This window comes from Lissotriton vulgaris, chromosome 3_1, assembly GCF_964263255.1.
Source record: "Lissotriton vulgaris chromosome 3_1, aLisVul1.2, whole genome shotgun sequence".
Lineage (NCBI taxonomy): Eukaryota > Metazoa > Chordata > Amphibia > Caudata > Salamandridae > Lissotriton > Lissotriton vulgaris.
In genome coordinates this window covers 1,247,732,310-1,247,755,484 of record NC_141689.1, presented here as the reverse complement: position 1 = coordinate 1,247,755,484, position 23,175 = coordinate 1,247,732,310, and the positions used below count along the sequence as shown (strand labels likewise).

The 23,175-nt window shown below is 42.8% G+C and overlaps 1 protein-coding gene across 3 annotated transcripts in view; it reads right to left on the bottom strand.

The window, feature by feature from the left end:
- The window catches only part of LOC147727741 (uncharacterized), a 173,484-nt gene that overhangs the window by 149,894 nt on the left and 415 nt on the right, over positions 1–23,175 (bottom strand). The gene's annotated exons all lie outside the window — the stretch shown is intronic.

Here is a 23,175-nt window from a genome sequence, read left to right as displayed (position 1 = left end):
GATACGCAAATCCCTGATGCAACGTGGTTTTACTGTTGCTCCAACACGAGGTCCGTTTCCCTGAACGGCAGACATAGACTTGTGCATTTCAAGTTCATCAACAGGGTTTACCACACACCGGAAAGGCTACAAAGGTTTGGGCTCTGTGACAGTGCGAATTGTGATAGATGCAACGCGCCAGATGCAGGATTTATGCATCTTGCTTGGGAATGCTCGGGGTACGGCTTTATTGGGAGGCGGTTTTCCAAGAGCTGAGTAATGTCATACAGGATGAGATAGTCCCATCCCGGCTTCTCATACTGCTAGGCTATTCCAAACAATTACCTAAGGCGCAGCGCAGGATTGTAGAACTGGGGTTGCTCTTGGCGAAGAGACGGGTAGCGATGTGTTGGACGAGGGGACCCCTTCCCACGACTGAGCAATGGCTTAGCGATTTAACATACTGTTGCACGCAGTCCGAAAACTACAGTGAACTTCTTCCCCTCCCGAAGCAGGCCCAAGAACTTCTGGGGATTATTTTTTGACTGCAGATGTCGATATAGGAAGGAGTCTGCAGAGGGGACAGAGGAGACTGCCACGGAGGGGGAAGAGGGTGACACGGAGGCGGTCTGAGCAGGTTACCCATCATAGACACTGAGTGCTCACATGCGTCACAAATCACGGTACGGTGTTAAACTCTAGCTGGCTGGGTATTAGCACAGTTTTTCTAAGGGCTTCAATCACAGGGACACAAGTAACAGTGGAAAGAAGGCACCTCTGGTCTGTTAGAGTTCTTTTCACAAAAGTGGTGTTTATATATTGGTTTGTGTATGATGCAAGCTTTTATTTTAATTGTATGTTGAAATGCCTCATGTATATGCCGCCCGTCCTTGGGGCTGTGGGCTAAACGGCTGTGTATGGTACTTCGTTATAGGCTCACCTTTTTTTTGATGAGGCTTGTTTTTATACGGACACTGTGGAAAGTATATTTGTGTGCACCGTAATAACATAAATTAGATTAAAAAAAAGAATGAAATACAAAAAATATTTCTTAGCAAATTAGATATAAAAGTCTCATTGAGCCCAACTTAATCTTACTAGGGGTTTTTGATGAGAAATCGACCCTGAATATAGAATACTTTCTCACTGTTGCAATGACAAATTTTAAACTTAATTGCTTCTGCGTGGCTTGACCCACAGCCTCCTCAATTTCAACACTGGATTGCCTGTCAACTAGCCATCTCCAATATGAAGAAGGCGATTTATTGCAGAAAAGGCGTTAAAGCAAGTAAAAAAGGTCAGCTAATATGGGCACCGTTATCTAGAATGGTAAATTGATGGTGCCCGTAAAGACAGGATGGTTTGCTGATATTTATTTATTTTAAACTTCGACCCTTATTTCTGCACTCTGCACATTAAATAATGGTCTGATGTTTACAGCTGTGTCCTTTTTGATTTATCTAATGATAAAAGTTGACATGATGTCTATTGCCAGGGATTTTAGCTCTGTACCTTAAATTCGTATTATTACCTTGATGATTACTGTGCACGGTTTGAAAAGACTTTAAAGTAATGAAGGGGGAAAACAATGATAGCTAATATGGGCATCTTTATCTAGATTGGAGAAACTGATAGTATATATAAAGGTAGGAAGATTTGTTAATATTTATGCACTTTTTGCTCAGTCTTTTTCCTTTCTCTGCACTCTGCACTTTAACCTCTTGGCTGCTAAGGCATTATTTGAATTTGACTTTCATTTCCATTGAAATCAATGGAAAGTCCATGACGAGTTACCCTTGTCATTAGCAGCCAAGAGGTTAAATAACGGTCTGATGTTTACATCTGTGTTTTATTACTGTTGGATTTCATCCCAGTATCTTGTTTATGTTATGTTATGTTAAATTAATTTATTGAGCGCGCTAACACCATTAGGTTTCTTGGCGCAATAGAGGGAGCAGGGAGGAGAGAGAGAAAATAACATAACAAAAGATGACAGTTAATAGTACGCTTCAGTGAAGAGGTGTGTTTTAAGAAAAGATCTGAATCTGGAGTAGGGGGAGGACAACCTAAGAGAGAGGGGAATGGAGTTCCAAAAAGACGGGGCTAAGAAAGAAAACCTAAGGCCACCATGTTTTTTCCGCTTGAATCTAGGGACAGAAAGTAGAGCCATTTGAGATGACCGAAGGGTGCGGGAGGGAACATACGGATGAAGCAGAGAAGAGATGAAGGAGGGGCCGTGACCATTGAGGGATTTGGAAATTATGCAGCCGAGCTTAAATTTACAGCGGGCAGAAACCGGGAGCCAGTGGAGACTCTTTAGAAGAGGTTGGACATGTTGATCTCTAGGTTGATGGTAAATTAGGCGGGCAGCCTGATTTTGGATCAACTGGAGTCTCCTGAGTTGGTATGCAGGAATGCCTACGTATAGAGCATTAGCGTAGTCAAGCCTTGACATGACTAACGCAAGCAGGGCCAGAGTAAGGGCGTCGGTGGTAAGTAGGCGGGAGATTTTGCGTATTTTCCTGAGCTGGAAATGGCTAGAGGAAACTACAGCGCTGATCTGGGGTGTCATAGATAGATCGTTACTTATGACAACTCCCAGACTTTTTGCTGAGTTGACGGGACAGGGGGGGCTGCCAAGACTGGCAGGCCAGAAGGAAGAGTGCCAGGGATTGGAGGGCCCCCCGACAAGCAACAACTCAGTCTTGTCGGGGTTGAGTTTCAGATGGTTTGTGCCCATCCAAATGTTTACATTTTGATGATAATTATGTATGGTTTCTCTGATGCTATTTATTCCCTGGTCGTGGGGGTGGGGTGTTTTTGGCTTATTGTAAACAGTGGAAAATGCTTAATGAAGACTATTAAAAAAAAAAAAATTAAATCACTGAAAAAACAAAAGGTTACAGAGACGTTATAGTTAGCAATTAGCATTTAAAAAACGTTAGAAACTCACTGAAAAAACAAAGGTTACAGCGACGTTATAGTTAGGAAATAGAATTTTAAAAACCTTAGAAATTTCCTGAAAACAATCAAAGGTTACAGGGACGTTATAGTTAGGCTGACATTTCACTCGTACAAAACCAGAGAAATTCAGGAGTTATAGTTAGGTGAGCTAACTAAACCTGCGCCCCGCAATGTACTGTTCATGACATGGTCAGTGACATCACTGATGACATCATCCACAGAATCTCTGACGTACCCGGAGATTTTCACCTAACTATAACAACACTTTGACTTTTGTTTTTTTTTTTTGTGAATTTTTAAGATAAAAAAACACTCTTTTAATCACACTAACTATAATGTTCCTTTAACTATAGTTTTTTCCAGTGACTTTCTAGGCTTTTTAGAAAAAAGTAATATTTTATTACCATACGTAAAGCCACACCCCCGCCGCACACATCCTTTGGCCGTGCCCAACACGGGCCTGGCCTGCGGTCGGGCCCTGCAGACAACCCCCCCGGCAGCCAAACCAACACTGCGAACATCCTTGCGTCAAACATGGCGTTAGGACGGTCTGACTCCCCACATGCACCCAATTCCACCTGTGCACAGTGGGGCTTACCACATGGCTTGGCTTGCCTCCAGGCCCTGTGGCCAAACCACCAGCAGGTTGCCAACCCTATGCCACACACAGCTTTTGGCGTGCGCAGCCTGGGGAAGGCCTTTGAACCCAAGGAACCCCATCCCCCAGGGCCAATGGAAATATTAAGGGGAAGTGGGCATGCAGTCCCTCTCCCTGAGCCTTAAAAAGTTCCTGGGACTCCAACTCAGAGGGCCAAATACAATTAAACAGAGAAGGGGAGTGTGTGGCCCCCTACTCATAACCCTGTCCCCTGGAGCCAAAATCTAAGCAGGGGGACGTGAAGCTCTACTCCCTGAGCCCTAATAGCCCCAAGGAACCCATCCCCGGGGCAAAATATGATAAAGAAGTGGAGGGGGATCAAGCCCTCAATGCCCATGTTAGTGGGGCAGGAAAACTATTGTGTCCCGGGGTGGGCTCCACAGGTCACAGTGAGTGACCTGGCCCTGGGGATGGGGTCCCCAGGGTTATTAAAGGCTGAGGGACGGGTGCCAAGTGGCCCTCCTCCCTTAAAAAAAAAAAAAAAAAGACTGGCTCAGGAAGGGAGGGGGCATGTGTCCCTACCTTCCCCTTTACTTTTTAATACAGCCCCGGAGGATAATGTCTCTGGGGCCTCTTTAGGCTTGGGGAGGGGGATCCCCGGGTCGAAAACTTGTCAGGGACAAGATAAAGATATATATATATATGTATATATTAATATATATATTAGACGGAGCTACCGAAACGCGTTGGTTTATATCTGTGCTTTGAAGGAAAATAAAATTCTTGTCTAAAAAGGAACAGTGGCAGGAGTTGCCGCTCATTAGTTTTTTCCTTGGATATAACGTTGTTGAAATTGGAAGCGGCTTGGTTCTACCGCAAGAGCCACGCACCACTATGAAGCGCCATAAGGGAAAAAAGGAACCATCTTGTTGGAGATATATATATATATATATATATATATATATATACCCACAGAAAAAAATAAAGGTTACAGGGGTGTTGTAGTTTGACTGACGTTTCACTCATATAGAACCAGAGAAAATCAGCAGTTATAGTTAGCTGAGCTAACTATAACTTGCACCCCCGTAATGCACTGCTTATGACCTCACATATTACATCCCTCATGACATGGTCAGTGACATTACTGATGAGTTCTCAAATCACATCATCCACCGAATCTCTGATGCACCCACTCACACCCCAATATAACCTTTCATACACCCAGTCCAACTTCCACACTAGCATTCTCAAAACCATTGACACCCCCATACCTGTACTTACACACCCACTCACTGATTCATAGGACTACACACACACACACATCCACTAAGTCACACATACACCAACTCACTCACTAATACAGCCACTGATATATCCACTCATACACCCATACAGCCACTCATACACTGTCAGTCACCCATAGAGCTACTCACACACCTACTCACTCCCCCATAAAGTCAATCACAAAGCCTCAAACTCACCTATACAGTTATACACACACACACACTCATATATTCATACAGATACTAACATATACTCACCTATACAGTGACTGACAAAAGCGCACACCCAATTATAGTTACTCATAACCAACTCACTGACTAATACAGCCACTAACATATCCATTCATACACCCATAAAGCCACTCACACACTGTCAGTCACCCAAAGAGCTACTCACCCACCTAGTCACTCACCCATAGTCAATTACACAGCCACTTACTCACCTATACAGTTATACACACAACCACTCACATATTCATATAGATACTAACACATACTCACTCACCTATACAGTCACTGACACAAGCACACACTTGCCCATATGCCACTCTTGCAATCACTCAGTCACACATACAGTCACTCATATACTCCAAACACTCACCGATACTGCCTTTAGCAAATGCAGTTACTCACCCATATACCACTGACAAATCCATTCACTCACCGACAGTCATACACTTACTCAGTCGCCCATACAGCCCCTCACAGGCACAATCACTAACCCATACAGCCATTGACTCACCCACTCACTCATCCATGCAGGCAGTCACAGACCCTCTCACCCACCCACAAAGACACTCATACAGGTACTAAGACAACCAATTAATCACCCATACAGCCACTCATGTACCTACTCACCAACTCATACTGCCACTTAGACACAACTGACAGACTGATAGACATTTACATAAACTAGTCACTCACTCATACATTCACTGAGACACCTAATCGCTCACTTATACAGTGAGTCATGCACCCACTGAATCATCCATACAGGCACTTATACACCCACTGATTCACCATAAACTTTTCTAAAACACTCTCAGTCACTGGATGATGTCATCAGTGATGTTACTGACCATGCAATGAGTGATGTAATATGTGAGGTCATAAGCAGTGCATTGTAGGTGCGTGAGTTATAGTTAGCTCAGCTAACTATAACAGCTGAATTTCTCGGGTTTTGTACGAGTGAAATGTCAGCCTAACTAGGACGTCTTTGCAACCTTTGCTTTTTTTCAGTAAAAGTCTAAGGTTTTTCAAAATTATATCTCTTAAGTATAAAGTCCCTGTAACTTTTATTTTTTTCCAGTGAATTTCTATGGTTTTTAAAGTAGTAGTCACGTTTGCAGAGTGATGGAGAAAGGGGACGGGCCTCGGACCAGCTCTCAGACACTTTGCTGTGTAGGACTTACAAGAGGTACCAGGAGTCCTTCTTGGCAACCCAGGTTTCTCTGGAGTAAAGTGGACTTCATCCCCCAACCGGTAATACGCCAGGAGCCACGTTTTTAGTGTGGTTGAGAAAGGGGGCGTGGTCCCCAAAGTCCTCTTAGCAATACCACTGTATGGGACATACTAGAGGAACGTACTAGAGATAACAGGAAGAGGTCGTCCTTGGGGTCCAACTACCCCTCCTGTAACCTCCAGATAGCAGGATTGCTGAGAAGTGGTCAGAGGCCACACACCCTTTCTCCACCACTCTGCAAACGCACCTCCCGGTGCACTACTAGTTGGGGGATAAAGTCCCCCTGTCTCCAGACGGTCCTTGGGAGCAACAGGTCTTCCAGTCACCTCCAGTAAGTCCAACAAAGTGGGTTTGCTGAGTTTTTCGGTGGCCACGTCTCCTTTCCCAATCACTTTGCAAATGCGCCTTTCAGTCCCCTTGCCTCCTGAGGGTCTCAGGATATCTAGATATCGACACAATCTTGCTCCAATGACGAAGAAGGCAAGTACTCAAGGCTGCTAGGATACAGCAACTTTATTTTCTCGGGGAAGAGAGAGAGAGGGAGAAAGAGAGAGAAAGAGAGAGAAAGAGAAAGAGAAAGAGACCACCCAGGTGAGTTGTTTGCGCCAAAACTTTATTCGGAGACAGCAGTGTTCAAACAGCAGAGGTGCCCAGCATGAAAATGAAGAGTCCTGCCCAACGCGTTTCGTGCTGAAAAGCACTTCCTCATGGGCTGCGGGCATCTGGCATTTTTTTTTGCTGCAATCCAATTGTGGCAAAAATTGAGTTTTTTTGTTTATTTTCCCAAGGGGTTGGGTCCCCATGGTCTTTTTAACAGGGCTTAGGGGAGAAGGGTATTCTTACCCTGCCCCAATATGTTACATTATGTTTTAAACTACAAGACAGGGGACTAAGTTCCTGAATCAAGTACTGGCTGCCAGCAACATTTTTCCCATGTTGCTGGCAGCAAATTAGAGCGCGTCTCCCATTGGAGCGAAGTGGCCCAAGGGTTAAAAAGTTCCCTGGCCCAACCAGAGTGGTCTATTTTTTTTTATTGGGTTTGAGGGACGCTTGCGATATTCCCTTGATCCAAACCATGCAGATATACAAATATTTTTGTACCTAAATTTCTCAAAAAGAGATTCACATCAAATCACAAAAAGCACAATCTGAAAGCCAATATCTAGCTTCCTGCAAAACTTGTTTTAATTTAGTTCAGCAGTTTTTGCAGTAGCGCTGCCTAAAGAGGTCTACAGAAAATGCATGGGGATTCCGTGTTTTGGGACCCTCTATTATTTCAGCCCCCACTTGACGAGTCACTCAGAAACTTTCAGTGCAAAAACTAGGCAAAAAAAAAAGCACGTTTTGGAAAGTTTTCTAAAGATCTATCAAAAGTTGCCAAAGTTATAAGCAGAACTAAGAAAGCATCTCCTATGGAAACACTGACTTAACTATTCCTACTCGGTGGTGACCACTACTGAATGACAGCCTGGCTCCATAACATCTGTGCCAGTAGCAGACACTGGAAGAGACCTGACCGTGACGGTACACTGCACCTGTCTTACCACACACTGGTCCATGAAATCTGGCAAGAGTTGTGATTTGTTCCAGTTTCCCCACTCCATCCGAGTGTACAGAAGTGCCGACGGGACTACTCCGTAATTGCCGGACCTTTATGGCTTTAGATTACAATAGGTGTTCACATAGAACTCATATATAACTACAGTCTTCTATTGTCACAGAAAATTTCTGTGTAGAATTGAATAAAACAATAAATAAAAGGATATCAAACAGTATTAGCCGGTCATGAATATATGAACATTTCTTAATTGTTTAGTCTGATTTCAAGTTTTCAAAACACTCAGTCCAGCCGAACTGAGTTATGTATTTGTTTGTTATTGCACAGGATTTTCAAGCATACGTATTTGTATATATACACAACGGTGCAAAGTTTTCAAGTAGAAACAGTTTTTAGACATAAATGATAAATAACCCCAGGTGAAGTGACCATAACCAAACATCTAGAAGAAGTGACAAGTTTAAATAGTATATTTAAGAAGTTATTGGTAAATTAAAGGACGTTGAATGGTTGTTGAGACAATAGAGAAGGAGTGACCAGAGCATTTAAGGTGCCTTCGCCTAAAGACGGTCCTTTCTTTGGTGTTAATGACGTCTCAACCCTATGAGGCAGGGGTCTTCAAACTGTGGGGCCCGACCCCCAAGGGGGTCGTGAAGTGATAGAAAGGGGGGTCGCACATTCCTGGTCACACTTCTGCCTATTAATATTATTTCCATTAGTCTTGTGTGATTCCCTAAGCCAATCATAGCTTTTTAGTCAGTAACACTTTGCTTGTTGGGATGTTAAATTCTTGCTTACAGTGTCAATAAATGACGAGTCCCAGAATGCAACATGCTGTTGCCTGAAGAGTCACCAGTTGATAATGTCACATTTCTAACGGGTCACTTGGCAACTATGTAAAAAGTAAAATAAATAAAAGTTTCAGTTTGTGATTTTCTACATTTTTTTGTTGGCGACAGTGAAAGGTTATTCAGTGAAATAGAGAAAGGGGGGAATTGCATTTCAAGCGCTTTTATTATTTGGCCCCTACCTATTGGAATCATTTGCCCTTCTATATTCGCACCTGCAAAGACTACGCCAAATTCACAAAATTACTAAAGACTTACTTATTCTAAATTTGCCCTATGGTCCTGCTGCTGGTGTTTACCCGCAGCACCGAGATACCCCGTTGGGGTGATTCTGGCGTGATATTAAGTTAAAATAACATAACAGATGTTAGCATCCCGGTGCTAATGGGCAAACATTCACATCCTTCTAAAGCCGGGGTCTTCAAACTGTGGCACCCGTCCCCCAGGGGGTTCGTGAAGTGATAGAAAGGGGGGTCTCACATTCCTGGTCACACTTAGGTCTATTAATATTATTTCCATTAGTAGTGTGCTACTGTTACAAAAAGGTGTCCTGGGGCTAATAACCATCTGTTGCCTGAAATGGCAAATGAGAAACGCACAGAAAGGGAAGGAGAAACAGCCAAATGGGGTAACTTACAGGGGGTAGAGCCAGGTTTTTATAGGTTCCTAAAGGATAATAGATTCTTGATGGAGCGAAGCAAAGGAGGGTGCAGGTTCCCTTAACTGTCCGGCCTGCACCAAAACAGTGAGGCCGACTATTCATGCCTTCCTGAATTAGGGAACAATAAGCAGGTTGGCACAGGCGGTGAGGAGAGATGAGAGGGTGAAAGTAGATGGCATGAGAGAGGACAGCAAGGGAGCCAGAGAATTCGGTTTAAGAGGTCAGGGATTAGGAGAAATGTGTAGTGCTGAAGGATGTGCGGAAACGGAGAAGTGAGTGTGAGCAAAGGTGAGGGAACAGAGGGGGGATACTATTAAACTGTGAGAGAAAATAGCTGAGAGATGATCTGTGACGTAAAATGAGAATTTGATGCAACGTGGGTGAGGGACAGCAGCAATAGGGGAAGAGAGGGAGTACTGAGGTGAGTGCTGAGGTAACAAGGGAGAGGGACATTGGTTCAAGAAGGTGTGGAAGAACAAAGGGGAGATGTGAAAGATGAATAGGGGACCGGAGAGGTGTAAAATACAAATAGACAGAAATTTGAAGGAAGAGACTTGAGGTGAATGAGAAGTGTTGAGGGGCGAGAGAGGTGATGGGTCCAGAGATAAATGCAAGAGATATGGGCAGTGAAATGACAGAATAACAAAAGGTGAAGTGAGAGGTTGAATGGGGAGAGTTCAGAAGTTGTGAAAAGGGGTGAAAGAAAAAGGCTTGCAAAGTGAGAGAGGGATCCGGGCTTGGAAGAGGAGAGAGGAATGGTGTAGGGAGGGTTGAGAGTAAAGTGGTGTGGGTAAACTGTTTAACTCTGCATAAGACCACCAGGGTTTTTGGGGGACCCCTGCTGCTCCCAGCCAGGGCCAGGTGACCTTTTAATGTGGCTACGCGTATTCCTGCGGAGTGGAAGGTCCTTCAAAAAGGTTGACTAGACATCTTTTTGTTGTTTATTGCTGCATTTTCATCATAAACTGGTACTGATGAGGTGAAATATTTCCTCAGTGTTACGGTGTGTAAACAATTTCAAAAAAATAAAGCAATACTATCCCAAAATATGCAGCATCAGATAGCATTATTTATATTTTCTTCCCATATAATTTAGTCGAGCCTGCCGCATAATTTGGTCCTCACCTGCCTCATAATTCCAGTACCTCTGCCTATAGGTTTAGAATTTTTTGTCAGGAGGGGGTCCTTACGCCTAAAAATTTTGACTGGGGGTCTCGGCATCCAAAAGTTTGAAGACCTCTGCTATAAGGAGTAGGAGGGTCTCACCAGGAATGTAATGACCTGGGGCTCCAAAGGGTGCCAAGTTAATTTAGAAATAAAAGCTTGTAGTCAGAATAATGTGTGGACAATTTATGAGGTTTGCTTACCCAGAGTGGTGGGCAAACTAAGATTCTTCTGAGGAATAATTAATTATCCTGGGATAGATCCCTTCTTTCTGGCAATCGATCTTCTATTCTGTTAAGTTTGTATATCTGAAATTGATAAGGGCCGAAATTTGCCATCACGTAAGCCATATTATGTAAGTGATTTACTATGCATAAGGTCATGTGTCGGTGAGAATAAGAAATTGCTCACCTTAATAGGGGGGCAACGTACGCCCCTGAGCTTCCAGTAGTTTCTGTAAATGGTACTCCCGGTCCGTAGGAACGGGAAGTCTGAAAAAGGTTATGTAAAGCTATCATCAAGTCTGCCTTGATAAGTGTTAATGAAGCACCAAGAGCTGCAAGGGTAAGGAGGGGCAACTTATCGTCCTAAGGGGGTAAATTGAATCCCCCACCTTCAAGGCAAACCCGTATTTGAGTTCCGGATTGTGCACGCCTCGAAGTCTGTAATGAATAAAGGAGAGCTACAGGTAACTATCAGGGTCAACAGTGTAGTTTGTTACTGCGGCACAGAGCAAGGAAGAATCCAGCAGGTGGTGGGAATTTTCACCTTACCGTTTCAATAGTGATCACGAGTACAGTCCCAGTAAAATAGCTCGGGGAGGCTGTCTGAGTGGCCAAAAATGCCAGTTGTTTAAACGCACGCCACCCGCAGTAGGAACTATATCTGGTGTCAGGTCGCATTGCTGCCAGCGGCAATCCTGAAAGGGGGGATCCTTGGTAGCAAGAGGTACAACACTAGACCAGCTAGGGTGATTGCACTCAGAGTGTGTCCTCAACATGTACCGATTGTGTGGAATTCCTATTATGGCGCAAGTATCTAAAATCGGTAAATTCCTGGTTGCCATCACAACCAGGGGCAACAAGGAGATTATTTAAAAATTGAGACATTTCTCTTCAGTCTCATTATAAAAAATGTTGATGCCTATTTGAAATATCTCAACAATATTCTCCACAAAACTGAACCTGAGCACACTGTACTTGATATAATATGCCCGTTTGGAAAAGTGTTTTATCATGAAAAGGTCAATAAAAAAGATTTTAAAAAACAAAACATTATCACAATTAATTTGTGAGCATTCTATAATTAACTGTCATTGCTGCATTATCGTACATTTTAGGTACAGGGGAATTGTTTCTTCCCAGGACTGTCATTAATAGTGTACGCATATACATTTTTTAAGAAACAAGCAAATTACAGAACCATAATATAATGTTTAACATATAATGTAATATGGAGCATACTTTGTGTATTCTAATTAGAGGAATTATTGTGTCAAATTTATTTTGCACTGATATTCCAATTGAAGTAATCATTATGTCATATTTCTTTTGCGCTGTTAATTTATAGGCAAAAGGCTAGTGTGCATAATTTGGCAGATGGATGGCACTCTAAATCACAATTTGCGCCCTTTCTCCATCATTTATAGACCTTGCCTATCAGAATTACATCCGTTAATCAATTTGTATTCTAACTCCAGCAGCTTCATAGGGACATTTCTACCTCATGGCGGCAGATTGTAATCTGTCGGTGTTATCACCTAGTGTGTAATATTGTTCAGTGTAGCACTGTATAAAACAGAGCAGATAAAATGGTTCTCAGTTCATCAGAGTTACAAAATTCCACCATTCCTACGTTGTGTTTAGACCTTGTCTGATAGAGTTACATCTATCAGTCCATTTGCATCCCAATGTTTGTAAAATTGCTGGGACATCTCCACCCCTTGACGGTAGACTGGCTTTTCTATGATCTGCCATCATGCATCATCTGGTGTGTGATGTTGCTCAGTGTAGTGTTGTACAAGAGGAGAAGTGTCAATGTGACAGCGTATCCTGCTTCTGTGTGGTCCAATTCTGGCCTTAGTCTATTGTGTTGTCCGTCGAATATATATTACATTTCATGGACACCAGATGCAATAAATGACATTCTTTGAATTGTTGGTGTGCTGTTGTAAAATGGTTTTTACTTATCCATGTATGAATACTTTCGTATTAGCAGGGTATTGATAAGCCATGCAGTTGCCACATGTGTAGTGTCCTTTTATGGAGGATAAACCTCACACTTCTGGTATGGAATTTAAGGGTATTGCCAAACTGGTGAACAAAATATTGGGACCCCCTCTCAGCATGTTATTTTGAGGTCAGGGAGAAGAGGGGAAAACAACAACACAATTAAAGATAGCTCCCTCGTGACCTATAATTCTTTCATCAAGCTGAAATTGAATTCAACATGGACTGATCATGAACTAATCAACAACAAAGTCCAAAACAAGCATTTGCAATGCAATAGGTCTCGCAGTTGTTAGAGTTTGAGCCATTGGCATTGTAAATGGCACTGCCTTTTATTTATGTGTTCGTTTTTAAAACGTAAATAAAAGGCATTGTCAATTACAATGCCAATAGGTTAAACTCTCGCAAATGCGAGACCTATTGCATTGCAAATGCTTTTTTATCTTGAAAGAGCAGCACAGTACTCCTAATTACAGCAAAGGCACCACAGAACTAACTAGATGTATTAGAACAAATATGTGTATGTGCGTGAGGAGCAGTGAACCCCCCACTTAAGCAGCTAAAGTGTCGAGGACTGGCCCTCGGCCCTCGTGGCAGGAGATTTGGGTACCACTAAAACATTAGCTAGTTGTTTATGGGCGTTTTCTGTCTGCAGCTCTGCAGACAAAAAGCTCATAAATAACACTGTTAGGGGATGCCATGACAGAGAGGCGTGGGAGGTGGGCTAGCATGCACAGGGAAGGAAACATACATTCCAATTTTTTTTAAATTACAAGATAACAATGGGAAAACACAGAGGGGGTGAACAAATACAAACAAGCATTTGCAATGCAATAGGTCTCGCATTAGGACAGTTTGAGCTATTGGTATTGAAAATGACAAATTATTTATTTATGTGTTGGTTTTGAAAATAGCGAAATTAATAGCTTTGTTATTTAAAATGCCAATAGTTTTAACTTTCGCAAATGTGACACCTATAGCATTTGTAATGCAATATGTGTTCTATTTACGTGACTTAGATGTACTGATATTACAAATAACAATGGCTTTTATTTTTTTTATGATACTTAAATAAAAGTTATTGTAATTTATAATGGCAATAGCTTAAACTTTTGTAAATAACATTTGTGAAGATTATGTTCAGTGTATTTTATTGTGACAAAAATCCAAGAACAGAAGTGAAATATTAACATCTTTTTGTGACATTTGTAATAAAGCTTGAAACATTGAGAGAACATATTTGAACTAGTTGTTGTTGAATGGTTGCACAGATTGATGCTGGGGTGGCACTGAGTAATGTTGTGGCGACGAGTGATGCTGTGGCGTTCAGTGATGCTTTGGTAGCACATAATGTGCTCCTGAGTGATGCTGTGGTGGTGCTGAGTGATGCTGTGGTGATGTGATAGATATAGTGAGGGCGATAGATAGAGTGAGGGAGATGGAGTGAGGGAGATGGAGTGAGGGAGATGGAGTGAGGGAGATGGAGTGAGGGAGATGGAGTGAGGGAGATGGAGTGAGATAGATAGATAGATAGATAGATAGATAGATAGATAGATAGATAGATAGATAGATAGATAGATAGAGTAAGGGTGATAGATTTGGGTAGGTCGAGATTCTTAACCCGAATAACGCCTTTAACCTGAAAGGAATGTCTGACAACAGAGTGCGTGTCTTAATTCAGAACAGCACCCCGGGAGGGAGGAGGGCTGTTTCACAAGCTTGATAAAGGAATAACATCTTTCCTCAGTTATCAAAGTGTGTTTCGCTGAGTACTGGTACTGTGAGAAGACACCTTGATGCCACGCAGGCCGTTTTAATACAATACTGATAGTTCCTGTGAGACTTCTAGTCCTATAAAGAAGAGCCACGTGAATCAAGCAAGACAAGGTTTGTGTGGGAAGGATGGGGGCGAAATACATCTATTTGTGGATGTAAGCCATGGCAGGGGGTGTCTTTGTCCTGCTTCCGCGAATTAATGACTATAAAAAACAAGGAACAGCGAAGGCCACCAGCACAGACCAATTACGAAAAAGAAAGAAAACATGGCAAGTCATAAAAGTCACATTTGAAACATGCATAATGAAAATTAAATCTGACTCCAACTGCAGGACAGTCCTTAACGTCATGTTGCTGGGTTACCTCCAAATGTGAGGGACAGACTTCCCAAATAAATACACGGACGATAGTCACCATTTAAACAGCCTGCACTATTTATAAGCACATTCAAGCGGACTTATAGAGATGTCAAATATACCAAGCCTTCAGCAAAAAACAATTTCCGTGTTTCAGGGAAAGGCACATGCAGTGCGGAACTGGGGCGCACAGTGAGACGAAGGAGGTAGCAGTAGGCTGGGAGGCGTTAATAATAATGGGCGAGGGAGAAATAACGGGTTGGGGAACAAGAGTCGGTAACCATGGGGAAGAATGCCCAAATACAGAAGAGGGTCTTTGAAGTACGTCTGGAGCAACATCAGCGATTACTAAAACTATGTGGTTGATGTGGGCCAGGGGCAGAGTGTTTTAACAGCTACGGGTGTGGGAAAGGACATAACCGAAAGCGAAAGCGCTCGCACACATTCACAGCAAACAGCCAGCAGCAAAAGCGCGCTCACAAGCACAAATCTGACACTGTTAAAGCGCGCGTCCGACTCGTGTCCACATTCAAGTAAGTATATACTAAAGTATATACAAGAGGTCTCGAATGCTCGACCTAAAAATAACGATATTTATAAATATTCACATAATTTGTTTATTTTGTTTGTTTTATAAAAATTCTTTTTGTTTTCTTTTGCATTTCTTTTAAATATAAAACCAGTGGGAGGAGCTACGCTGGCAAACAAGATGGCTGCTTAGGCTCCCGGCTCCGCTGACCTCCATATCCCGCCACAAGATCCTGTACATTATCCTGATTTTACGCCCAGCCTCTGTGTGCATGAACTGTTCCACACTCCGATGGTGAAATCTGGAAACTTTTATCGGCTGGTTTGACGAAGCTACATCGAGTTGAAGATTGTGGCCTACTCCAGCGGTGAAACCGGGGCCTCGATTATCTGCAAAGCCAGGCTGCAGTGCAACAACATCGGCCGGGAGACCCAGGCTGGGCCCGAATTTGGCAGCGATTGTTTCCTTTGCTCAGCATTGATGGAGGAGTGACTTTGCTTGCTGCTGACTTTGGGTGGGGGTTCCCGTCCCGCAGACCAGGTGTTGGTCCCCGCCGGGATTCGGTGGGTCGGGGCCCCGGCCTGCGGCGTTAAGCCGGGTGACCGCGGCTGCAGTTAACGACTGGTCACCCTGCACATCTGCCCGTTCGTTATCCTGTTTGTCCACCCCGGAGACGCCAAATTCACCGGGAGAGGTGATTGTGATTGTTATTGGGCGTGAGACTATGGATCGAACGGTGCCTGAGCCATCGCTGAGGTCAATACTGGCAGAGATTTGGGCGTTTCATTCACAAGTGGATGTCTTATTGAACAAATTGGATGCAAGCCTATCGGATATGCTGCTTGTGGTACCGGACCTTGCTCCACTGTTGGAACGGCAATCTGCAGCCATTCAAGCCGCGGCCATTTTGACGCCGTACGATGACCCCCTTGAGGAATCTAGTATTGAAACCATTGGATGGTGTCTTGGAAGACGGCGTTCCCGAGGTCGTGGGTGTACCACCGAACCTTCCATCACTATTGACTTTAGAGGTATCGAAAGGCGTTCCCCTCCAGGAGACTTTTGTTGTTGACTCTTCTTTCATCTTGTGGTTGTCTTCTCCCTTCTTGGTGACTTTACGCCTCCGGGGCAAGATACATCGGGACTGTCCATCTAGGAGTAAGAGACTTTCTGCGTTTGAAGTTCTTGTGGACTTACTATCTACGAGTTGTAACGGATTGATTCTTGATGACTTCCTTCTCCTCTATGACTCCTTTGTCTGCTTTTGGGTCTCGCTGGGGGGGTTTGTGTGCTGGTTTGGAAGGGTCAAGGGTAAGATCAATTAGATCGGGACGGTTTGGAGTGGCTATTATGGGTGTTCGACCTGCAATTGTTTGATTTAAGAGGCTGGGCGGTGTATCACGGTGCCCCCTAATTTCTTCTATAAGGGTTGTTATACATTGGTCTTTTTGCGACAGGGGGTGTCTGTCTCTGGCGAGGGGACTAAAGGGGCTGGGAGCCCATACGGAGAAGCCCTCCTCCATTCTTTTTCCTACTCTTAGGGTTTTAGTTACTTGGGGCGACAGGCACGCTGCTAGTGGGGTTAGGCTGTAGCCATCTTCAGGGGTGCAGGGTGGGGGGTTGGGTTTTTTTGTTGTTTTGCCTTTATTAATTTCTATGGCTTTTTTTCCTTCCTTTTCTTTCCTTTAGGATCAGTATAGCTCGCGAATTAGTCTGATTTTTACCGTGTTCTGGAGTTTAGAGCTCATGCTTCTTATGTTATCCTGATTCCCGGGTGGGCAGGCCCTGAGAACTGGCGCTTACGAAAATGTATACTGTATTGTTGTTTACTCCGTTTTGTATGCTTTGGCGCCAGAGTTCCAATTATAGCTGTTCCTATGTGCATATCCTGTCTTCTTGACCTGTCCCCCGTATTCCTCTGTCTGATTGTATGGCACCTGATCCGTCTATTTAGATAATATAAAATAAAACCTCTGTCTCATCCTGGGACTTAGTTGTGCATTCTAATACAAGTTTTATCCTGAATCGCTGCCGGACCTCAGGGTTGTCGGCTGATGAGCTGTGTCGTACCATGAGATAGTGGGTCGTAATTTCGTTTAGCGGCCAGCGGCTGTAGGCCCATGCTTGTATTTTTATTGAATGCTGCAATAAAGGTTTTTAAAAAAAAATATATATATATATATATATATATATATATATATATATATATATATATATATATATATATATATATATATATATAACCAGTATGAAACATGTATAGACAGAATTGCAACATAACATGTGTGTACAAAACAGTTAGTATATCACTAAGCGACTACCTTTCTCTACATGGTAATCACATGTTGTAATTAAGGTCCAATTGATTAATCTTTTCTATATATGGGCTTTGTATGTATTCTGTTTATACCTTTTAGGTATCCCCTCGGTGTGTCAATACTGATCTGATATCTGGCTAAGGTCCCGAGAAAGGTGGTGCCATCATTCTTCAAACCACCGAAACGTGCATGACCAATGCAGCTCATATCCTGCTATATGCAGTTACTTTAATTGCTCACAGAGATTATACAATCCCTTGTCTCCCACCCTCCAGATATATGCATTAGTGAATGTAAATGAGTTGGAGTGCATGTGAGGTAATTTGCATGAATGTTCTTTTCTGTTTTGCTACTCGGGGGTTAGTGATATAACAATTGTTTTGTACACAAATGTTACATTAACATTTTGTAATATTGTCTATACATGTTTCACATACTGGTTTTAAAAAGAAATGCAAAAGAAAAAAATAATTTTGATAAAACAAAGAAAATGAATAAAATATGTGAATATTTATAAATATGTTTTTTTGACTTTGTTATTGTTTAGTTCATGATCACCCCATGTTGAATTCAATTTCAGCTTGATAAAAGAAATATAGGTCATAAGGAAGCTATCTTTGATTGTATTGCCAAACTGGTGTCTGAGTGTACTAAATGATCTCTGATATTTTCTCTTTTCTTTAAGAGAACAGGGGTAGTTCCTTAAAATACAGTCATAGTGTTGAGCATCTGCAAGTGTCGTTTGATGGGCTTAACAATTTCGGTTGTGTCTGGACAGAAGGATGTCACACAAACAAACAATCTTATCACAGGTGTTTTTTTTTGTTTTGAGTATCTCTTCCCTGGGGCTATACCAGGCCCTCCTCGTGGAAGTCTTCACTAATCGTTGTGGGTACCCCTCTCTCTCAACTTGCAATCCAGAATAGCACCTTCCTTAAAGATGTTTAAGACCTTTATGGCTGGCTGAATTCCTTCCATATTATACAGTTGGAGCACACAGAAATACTGTACAGAAGACTCGGTTGGCTATCCTCCCAACCGAGTAACTATTTCCCTTTTCTCAATTTGTGGTAATCTTTTTGTGCACCTGGTGAGCTGATCTGTAGACTTGCTCTCAGGTATTTACTATATACTGTTACTCTGTCATTTGGCTAACCTGAGACTACCTTGGTCCGCGCAGCCTCTATGTATGAGGTACTATAAGTCCTGAAGAGAGCTCCACATTCGAAATGAGTTTGAAATGTCATTGACAACATAACATACTAATTGTCAAGAGCTGTGATGAATTGCTACCTTTTAGTTAGTACATAAGTGTGCATTTGGAGATACATATTTGAAAGATTTTTTTTATTAGTCTGATCTGCTTTATTTCTATGTATTTTCTTCGCACTGAGAACTTTATTTCATATGTCCTTATCTTTTAATTATATGTGTACACTGGTCATTTGTATATAAAATTACTTTTTAGAAACCGTATATACCTAAAATAAATAAAAAAATCAAACTAATATTTACAGGGCGAGGTGTTTTTAAAATTAACTGTTGTCCTATATTTTACATTCAATGAGTGCTCTGAATACCACTTTGCTGATTTGTAAATATATACATTAAGAAAAAACAGGCGAACGACTGTGTTTTGTTATAATGTGCCAATCAGGGCATGTAACCCCACACTAAAACTCACTAGCATTGTACTCTTCTGCGCTATTCCAGCAAAGCCCACTTCCCATTTCCTAAGGTTGTTACTAACTTTATGACTGCACCATGTAAGGAGTAGGATGTGCTGAAACCAGCACTGACATGAAAGGTGGGAGATATTTGGTGAATGGATTTTGTGTGTCTGAAGTCTAAGCAAAAGGTCAGTTTTGAACTTGCCTTAGAGAGAGCGCATGTGCCGTCACTTGTACGCCATTTTGTTAACATACAAGGGGGGCATTGCATACCACTGGTTGGCTTTAATGACACCCTCATTTCTTTGCTTTTTCTTGGTCAGCGGTTACCAGCTTTACTTCCTCTTTGTGCTTCCCCTGGATTATGGTCCAAGTACTGCTACCTTTCCAAGTAAGTGTCCTTCTGCTGCTCGTACTTTTATAGCAGGGCTATTTCTTTTTGAGGAAACACTCAATATGAGTGAATGTGTTTGCAGGCTGTTCTGCTCACCATCGCTCCACCACCCACCCCGATCCACAGGTTTTCATTTTTAATAAAGAGTGAAATTGGCCTGAGGGCATTGGCTTTGTTTTTTTTTGTTTTTTTGGTTGAATTGTTCCTTGTCCCCTCCTTAGTCCCTTGTTGTTGCTTGCCCCCTCCTTCCAAGCATTGTTGCGTGACCACCTTGTGATACTTTCCTCTCCTACCCCGTGTGTTCTGAGTTTGGATACTTCCAGGCCTACCACCCTTCCGTCATTGCTACCAGCCATCTCACACTCCAGTTGTTGCTTTCAGTAATCTCTCTCACGCTGCCAGAAAAAAAAACATTGGCAAAGCCCATAGGCCTCACCTATGCGACCTATTGGGATCGTCAATGTGTTTAGCCATGTAGCACCGTAAGGAAGGCGGCAGGGCAGAAAGTTTGTGTTTCTTTTTTTTTTAAACATTATGACATAGCCAGCGCTGGCTGCATCTATTTCTTTTCTTATTCCATGTAGAAAGACAGGCTTAGAGACATCTACACTCTCCGTGTTGCAAGCCCTCCCTCCGAGATGCTGTGAATAATGGCTAAAAACATTGACAAAGCCAATAACTCGCATAGCGAGACCTATTGGCTTTGCCAATGTTTATTCTAGGCTTCTGATCTTATCAAAGACACTATTTACAGTCATCAAGGGGTTGCAGCATAATGTAATAATTTAAAATGTTTACACTGAGGTTTATATTTTATCACTTTTGCGTTAAACGCTGAGATACCTAATTAAAGTGAAAATGATGCTCTTTAAAAGAGGTTAAGTGTTGTGGTGGGTGGATTATTCCGTTCCATCTGCGGAACTGCAGATTTTTGGAAACTCCACATTACTCTTGTAACATGGAGTTCTAGGTAAATTCCACCAATCACTGCATGGCTCCAGAACAGCAAGTTGGCGATAGCAAGATTTGGCATGCCCTAGGGCGATTTGCGGTCACTAGGAGGACATCTGGCAAAATGTATCTAGTGTGGGGCGGTCGCGACTGTTAAGAGGGCTGCCACTCAAGTAGATTTAGCTGCTGCTCGAGTAGAAAAAATGCTTGAGCGTCAGCAAAATCAGCTCGAGTAGCTGCTCCCTCAGGATCACCGCGTGGTACCTTTCGCGCTGATATTTTAGCGGGGAACAAGCTACCAGACACTAAATCACAGTGTGAACAGCATGATGTGTCTATTCCTGCCCACTGGCAGAACTCCGAGGAATCTCGCTGAGATTTTATGTAACTCTGCGAAATTCGCCCACCCCTCAATTCTCAAAAACACCCAAAACGCCCTCCTAAACGTTGACAAAAGAATGGAAAGGAGCATAAGGAACACAAAATGGGAATCCATCTGGTTCAACACAAAAATAAAATACAAAGACAGTATACTTACCTTAGCCTCATGGCCCCAGCAGAGTATCTCTACCCCTTCCCAACTAGAGGAACACTGGTCCCCCACCACCTTCGCCAGCCTACAACAGGCGCACGAACTCCCTGACATAGAACTATATAACTTCCTTGAAATAAAAGCAGCAATCACCAAAGCAGGCCTAAGCAAAGAGGTCTCAACAATCCATCAATACTTGACCAACCTCAACAAAATCGGGCACCAAACCTATATAAACTCCTAAGCGCAAAGACAACTAGATTAAACAGGAAGGCAATAGATTACTGGTAAACGCTGCACGCCGGGCACTTTAGCGAAAGAGAAAAGGCACACCTCTGGTCTTCAGCAAGCAGGTACACTGTCACCACTACGCTAGCACAAACTAAATTCTGGCTCCTACACAGAGCGTACTGGACCCCGGCGCGCCTAGCGGCGGTCGGGCTCAGAAACAACAATTTATGTTGGAATTTCCAGAAACAGAAAGGAGACTTAGCACATATCCTCATCCACTGCCCCAAAGTAAAGACATTCTGGGGGAAAGTAAGAGATTTCATCTAGAACGTAACGGGGTACACACCACAACTAGACATCCTCAGCTTAATAAACGCCTTCATGGCCCCAGAGATACACTCTACTAACTACAGGAGCCTCATTGACCTACTCCTCATAGCAGTAACTAAGACAATCCTTTTGAACTGGAAGGACAAGGGGAAAGCCACCTTCAAAGTCTGGTTCAACTGGGTCACCTTCCTAAGGGGAGCAGACAACATAACAAAAAACCAAACCTCCCAAGTCGGCCAGGGAAACGAGATGTGGCACTCCCTGGACAAATACCTTGTCTCGCAAAAACCGCTGTGAACACACCGCACAGCCAGACACCATCACTGGCCACCCCCCCCACACTCATACCCCCGCCCTGGTTCCGCCCGTCAGTAAACTCTGTAGTCTAGCAACCAACCAGTCACCGTACTTGTGTCCGTTTTTCTCTTCCTTATTCTCGCCTTTTTCCTACTCCTACTCACCTCTATACATTGTCTCTTCCTACTTACGGAGGCAATGCACATGCACGCTGAAGTGCCGCCAAGGTTATAAGTCGATTATGTATAAGCATCACTCAAGCGTCTCTGTAAACCAGAATGTACCAACAGCTATGTTTGTAGCGACAGCAAGACCAGTATTGCCTTCGTCTTTGTCTGACTCTGTACTGTGATTGTAAAAAAATTCTTTCTAATACAAATCTTTTAAAATAAAAAAAAAGGTAGCTACAAGCAAACGATCACTCTGTTGAGCAGGATAAGCTCAACTAACGTGTTCACAAAATGTTGCTGTGCTGTGGGGAGTTACTAGGGACGAATGACAAATCTTCTAAGAAGAGTACACATAGGCAGTTTTCTTTTAGTTCCTGTATCTGCCTCAAACATCATTCTGTCTGTGAAGGTGTATACATATGATTGCCCGCCACAAGAGTTGAATTGTATCATTATCGATGGGATGAGATGTACATTTTTAAAGCGATGTCATTTAGCCTGTGAGCTGCTTTGCAGCGTGGCTTAAAGTACAGAAAACATGCGCAATGGCTCTTTCAACGCTGGTCGCAACATATGCTAGAAGTAAATGACAGAAGGCAGGTACAGAAAACGTGGCATCTACAATAAAACTTTTTGCCTCTATCGTGTCTCTTTTGATGAAGGTCGTTGGCCACTGGAAATATATAGTAGGTGAACGAAAGTGCTCTCGGACTGTCTAGGTTGCGTTTATTTAGGCATCCATCGATGACACGAACTGCAGACACAAGAAAAATAACTACTTCCATTGGGTTACCGTCTCCTTTTAATGACCCACCAGGTTGTTCTGGTAAAAATGTAAACACGACCTACTGTACTCCCTTAAGTAATGACATAAGC